Below are 6,484 nucleotides of genomic sequence, written 5' to 3' on the forward strand. Positions count from 1 at the left end.
GTTGAACAATCCAAGGAGAAGATGGATATAAATGTGTGACAAGCAGCATATAGATTTTGGTCATTAATTATAATGATGCTAACAATATAAAAAAAATAAAAGAGACATCACAAGTGTTAAATTTAGTTTCAGGGCTTGGCGCCTGTGGCTCAAGGGGCTAAGGCGCCAGCCACATACCTGAGCTGGCAGATTTGAATCCAGCCCGGGCCCGCCAAACGACAATGATGGCTGCAACCAAAAAAAAAAAGAGCTGGCTCTTGTAAATCCTTTATATCAAAGTTCCAGCTACTTGGGAGGCAGAGGCAGGAGAATCTCTTGAGCCCAGGAGTTGGAGGTTGCCGTGAGCTGTGATGCCATGGCACGCTACCGAGGGTGACAAAGTGAGACTCTGTCTCAAAAAAAGAAAAAAATTAAATTAAAAAATAAATTTAGTTTCGGGAAGGGGAGGGAGGTAAGAAGAGAGATCCCTAGGGGTGAAAGGTAGAACTGGATTAAAGGTAGGGACAGAAGAGGCAATAGGCTCTGGTTACATGCAAGTGGACTCTGCTCTGCTTCCCCGGGATCCCTAGAGGTGGGGGTGGACAGGTGGTAGGGGTGGGGCATAGCAAGCCCCAGCAAGCCTTGTGATGGGGGACTCTGATGTGGCCCTGTGATCAGAGCAAGGTGAGGCCCAGACTTCCTGCAGCCCTGTGATCATTATGCTGGATGGGGAGTCATAGTTCTGCTCCCTTCCATTCAGGAGGACTCTGAGCTTGGTGGGACTCAGGCAGCCTACTCTATAGAGCTGTGGTCCCCAACCCCCAGACTGTGCACAGTATTAGTCTGTGGCCTGTTAGGAACTGGGCCACTCAGCAGGAGGTGAGTGGCAGGTAACCGAGCGAAGCTTCATCTTAATTTACAGCAACTCCCATCACTTGTATCACCACCTGAGCTCTGGCTCCTGTCAGATAAGCCATGGCATTAACTTTTCATAGAAGCACGAACCCTACTGTCAACTTTGCATGTGAGGATATAAGTTGCACACTCCTTATGAGACTCTAATGCCTGATGATCTGGGTGGGCATGTAATGCACTTGAATCATCCTGCAGCCCCCATCCCAACCCCTTGTCTGTAAAAAAATTGTCTTCCATGAAGGGACCATGGTGCCAAAGAGGCTGGGGACTGCTGTTGTAGAGGATTGATCAGCTGCATGGCTTTGGGTAATCACTTTAGGCAGCTCTCTGGTGCTCAATTTTCCTGCCCATGAACTGGGAGGCAGTTGTAATCACCCTGCCTTCCTCAGAGACTGAGGAAGAGAAGAGATTTGTTGAGAAGAACAAAGAAAAAGACTTGTGGAAATATCTTCCAGGAGCTGAAAAGCCCTAGGAATTCACTCTGTCCTCAAGATCCTTTCCATCTCCAGCCTAAACCTCAGGACCCAGCATAAATGTCTTTTCCCTCAGGGCCTTGGCATCTGGCCATATTATGATGGCAGCATGCCTGCTATTCTTTTTGTTCTTCATCTCTTAGCTTCTCCCATAGTCTGACCCACACCTTTGCTTGTTCAGAGCGGGAGTAAAAAGAAAGCAGTTATTTTCATCTATAGTCTCAGTCCCCATCACGGTGGGGATCAGAGAGTTGAGGCTTAGTCAAAGCTTTTTCTGGCAGCCAAGCTTACAGAAGGGCAGAGCCAGGTGGCAAGAGCCTAAGACAAGTTAGGGGAGAGTGAAGGATTGGCTGGCAGTGTAGGCATTTCTGGGACCACTCCCTGGACTCTTCCAAGAATAAAATACAACAATTTAAATCTAACGATTTAAAGATAAATAATAGGATTTTAGGGTAAGTATGGCCCCAATACTGTCCTATTCAAATGTGTGTCCTGTATTTTATTTGTTATATTTGGCAACCCTATTACTGCCATTTAACATTGTCCTGGAATTCTTAACCAGAGCAATTAGGCAAGAAGATATATATGTATATGTGTAGAAATCCCCAAAATTGAAAAGGAAGGATCAAACCTTCTCTAGAAATTATGCAGACGGCATAATTTCATATACAGAAAATGCCAAATAATCTACAAAAAAATTACTGGAGTTAATAAACAAACCAGTGAAGTTTAGGGTACAAGATCAACCCACAAAAATCAGTTGTGTTTCCATGAGAATAAGAAAACAAGTCATTGACAATAGCGTCCAAAAGGTAATACCTGGGAGTAAATTTAACCTAAGAGATGTGTACACTGAAAACTATAAAAAATTGCTGAAAGAAATCAAAGAAGATCAAAATAAAAGGAACGAGATCTCTATGCTTCTATGTTCATGGTTTGGAAGACAATATAGTTAAGAAGGCTATAATATCCAAAATGATTTACAAATTCAATGCCATCCCTATTAAATTCCCAAGAGCCTTTTTTTCTTCCTTCCAGAAATGGAAAAGCTTATTCTCAAATTCATTTGAATTTTAAGGGACTCTAAACAGCCAAAGCAATACTAAAAAAAAATGTTGGGGAATGCCTAATTTCAAAACTTACTATAAGTCGGGTGGCACCTGTGGCTCAAGGAGTAAGGTGCTGGCCCCATATGCTGAAGGTGGTAGGTTCAAACCCCGCCTTGGCCAAAAAACTGCAAAAAAAAGAAAAAAAAGTTACTATAAGACTACAGTAATCAGAATAATGTAATACTGGGATAAAGACAGATATATAGGCCAATGGAATAGGATTGAGATTCCAGAAATAAACTCAGAATATCTACAGCCAGTTGATTTTTGACAAGGGTGTCAAAACCATTCAAAAGAGAAAGAATAGACTCTTTGACAAATAAGGCTGGTACAGCTGGATAACCACATATAAAAGAATGGAGTGGAATCCCTATTTCATGCCATATAAAAAAATAAACTCAAAATGGATCAACAACCTAAAACTGTAAGTAGAAAACATAGGGGTACATCTTAGGACCTCACATTTGGCAATGGATTCTTAAATTTGACACCCAAAGTATAAGCAGCAGCAACAAAAACAAAAACAGATGCAATGGATTTCATAAAAATTAAAAACTTGTGTGTGTCAAAGGATATTATCAAGAAAGTGCGGGGTGGCACCTGAGGCTCAGTGGGTAGGGCGCCAGCCACATATACTCAGGCTGGCAGGTTTGAACCCGGCCTGGGCCAGCTAAACAACAATGACAACTGCAACAAAAAAATAGCTGGGCATTGTGGCGGTTGCCTGTAGTCCCAGCTGCTTGGGAGACTGAAGCAAGAGAATCGCTTAAGCCCAAGAGTTTGAGGTTGCTGTGAGCTGTGATGCCACAGCACTCTGCTGAGGGTGACATAGTGAGACTCTGTCTCAAAACAAACAAAACAAAACAAAAAATAGGCATTTCTCCAAAGAATAGATACAAATAGCTAAAAAAACCATGAAAACATGTTCTACATGATTAATCACTAAGGAAATCTGAATTGATATCACGATGAGATACCACCACGCTCACTACTAGGATGGCTATAATAAAAATACTTTCAAAAAATAACAGGTGGTATGGAGGATATAGAGAAATTGAAACCATTGTACATTGCTGGTAGGGATGTAAAATGGTACAGCCAGTATGGAAAACAGTTTGGTGCTTCCTCAACAGGTTAACATAGAGTTACCATATAACTCTATGTTATGATCCAGTAATTCCATTCCTAGTTACATATCTCAAAGAATTAAAAACAGATACTCAAACTGATACTTGTATGCAAATGTTCATAGCAACATTAATCACAAAAAGAATTAAAAATAGATATCCAGATACTAACATGTGAATGTTCACAGTAAGTATTCATCAACAGATGAACAGATAAACAAAAAGTGGTATATCCATACAATGAAATATTATTCAGCCATGAAAAAGAATGAAATTCTGATACATGCTACAACCTTGAGGGTATTATGCTAAATGACATTTAACTTAGCTAGACACAAAGGAACTGTATGATCCCACTTTTTTTTTTTTTTTTTTTTGCAGTTTTTGGCCAGGGCTGGGTTTGAACCTGCCACCTCTGGCATATGGGGCTGGCGTCCTACTCCTCTGAGCCACAGGCACTGCCTGATCCCACTTTTATGAGTTACCTAGAATAGGTCAATTCATAGAGACAGATAGTAGATTAGAAGAGCTGGGGAATGGGGATCTAATTGTTTAATGGTTACAGATCTTCTGCATGGGGTGATGAAAAAGTTTTAGAAATTGTAGTGATAGTTGCACAAGTTGTGAGTATAATTAATGCCACTGAATTGTACACTTAAATGGCACATTTTATGTTAGATATATTTAAACTCCGTCCCTGAAACAAATATATAAGTAGATAAAAAAGGAATGAAGTATTGATACAACGATACTATTAGGTGAAAACATGGTCCAGCATCCAACCACAGAGCCTAAGAACCTTTCTCTGGGCACTGGGGAATGCCAGGAAACAGGACCTCCCAAGATCTCGTCTCTAATTTGGTGATATATGGGTTTATTCCCTTACTAGGTCCCTGTTATGGATTAGATGAGGACCTGGCTTCAGGTTGCACAAAATCTGGCTAGAAGAGGAGATGGAAACAGGTCAGACACACAGACTGTAGTGTGGGCAACACTGCACTCGGAAGTCTGCGCAAGTCGAAGATGTAATTAAACGTGCGGGAGGAGGGAGGCAGCTTCTGAATGGTGAAGGGAAGGAGGAGGCAGTCCTGAGAGGGAACTGATGTATCTTTGGGGGAACAACACCCAGAATAAAGGGAAGGAGATTTTTTGCTTTTGGGAAACAGGGATGCGTAAGCAGAGGATGAGACTAGAGCAGTGTGGGCCCTGACTGAAGGGCAGGTGAGGATTTTCAACCACATCCTGCAGGCTGCCGCGAAAAATTACAACAGGTTTTGTAACCTGGGATGACCTTCACAGGCTCTGGGCCTGAAGTTGTGCATAAAATTGTGCATACATGGCTCAGTGCCTATGGCTCAAGTGGCTAAGGCACCAGCCACATACACCTAAGGTGGTGGGTTCGAATCCAGCCTGGGCCCGCCGAACAACAATAACGGCTGCAACCAAAAAATAGCCAGGCATTGTGGCGGGTGCCTGTGGTCCCAGCTACTTGGGAGGCTGAGGCAGTGAGGCAGGAGATTCGCTTGAGCCCAGGAGTTGGAGGTTGCTGTGAGCTGTGATGCCACAGCACCCTACCTAGGGGAATAGCTTGAGGCTCTGTCTAAAAAAAAAAAAAGAAAATTGTGCATACAGGTGGGCGATGTCCTCAGCTGCCATTAAATTCTCAAAGAAGTCTGTGTCCCCAAAGAGGTTAAAAAGTTATTGTAGCTCAGCTGGTTTTCTTATTTTTATTTTTTATTTTTTTGGAGACAGAGTCTCAGTCTGTCCCCCTGAGGTTGAGTGCCATGGTGTCATCATAGCTTGCAGCAACTTCAAACTCCTGGCCCCAAGCGATCCTCTTGCCTCAGCTTCCTAAGTAGCTGGGACTATAGGCGCCTGCCACAACGCCCAGCTAATTCTCTATTTTTAGTAGAGATGGGATCTCACTGTTGCTCATGCTGGTCTCAAACTCCTGAGCTCTAGCGATCCTCCCACCTCTGCTTCCCAGGGTGTTAGGATTACGGGTTTGAGCCACCGCACCTGGCCAGCTCCGCTGGTTTTGTTGGTCTCTCCCAGCCCCCTGGGTTCCAGCCAGGCCCAACTCTTCTCTACCCACCACCCAGCACAGTGCTGGTTCCAGGTCGTGTTTGTTCCCTGAGCCTCCTGTTTTCTACCTGCCTCTGTCACATGCTCCCCACCTAGGGCTTCCAAGGAGCTGTCACCAGCAGCCCTTACCACCTGGGCCACCTCTAAGTTAGTCATCAGTCCTCTGCCGCAGATGTTGGAGTCTGTGGTTCTTCTCTCCATGGAGAGAGCGCCATACCAACTGCCTCCCCCTCCTACCCGGCTACAGCCTTGTTCCGCCTCTTCCCTCTCCTGAAGCAGCTCTCAAATGTCACTGATGAGTGATGAACAATGTCCCATGTGCCAAATCCGAAGTCAGCTCAGGGTACCTCCTCCTCCTTCTCATTTTCTGAAAATCTTTCCTCTCTTAACCTCCTGACATTGCACTTGTATATCTGAAATCCCTTACTTCTAACGCCACTGCTTTTCTGCTTCCCTTTCTGGCTTTTCTGTGTTTTTCCTTACCTTTAAAATGGTGAGTTTTTAAAAATAGGTAATGCATGCACATGGGAAAAAAGTCAAACAGGGCGGGGGTGCAGTGGCTCATGCCTGTAATCTTACCACTCTGGGAGGCTGAGGCAGGTGAATCGTTTGAACTTAGGAGTTTGAGACCAGCCTGAGCAAGGATGAGACTCCATCTCTGACTAAAAATAGAAAAATTAGTGGCTCTGCGCCTATAGCTCAACCGGCTAAGGCGCCAGCCACGTACACCAAAGGTGGCGGGTTCGAATCCCCAAAGAAACAGGATGTGATTATAATTTACAGGGGGTGGCTCGGC

The sequence above is a fragment of the Otolemur garnettii genome, unplaced genomic scaffold (assembly GCF_000181295.1).
Source record: "Otolemur garnettii isolate 467f Iridium unplaced genomic scaffold, OtoGar3 scaffold00020, whole genome shotgun sequence".
NCBI lineage: Eukaryota > Metazoa > Chordata > Mammalia > Primates > Galagidae > Otolemur > Otolemur garnettii.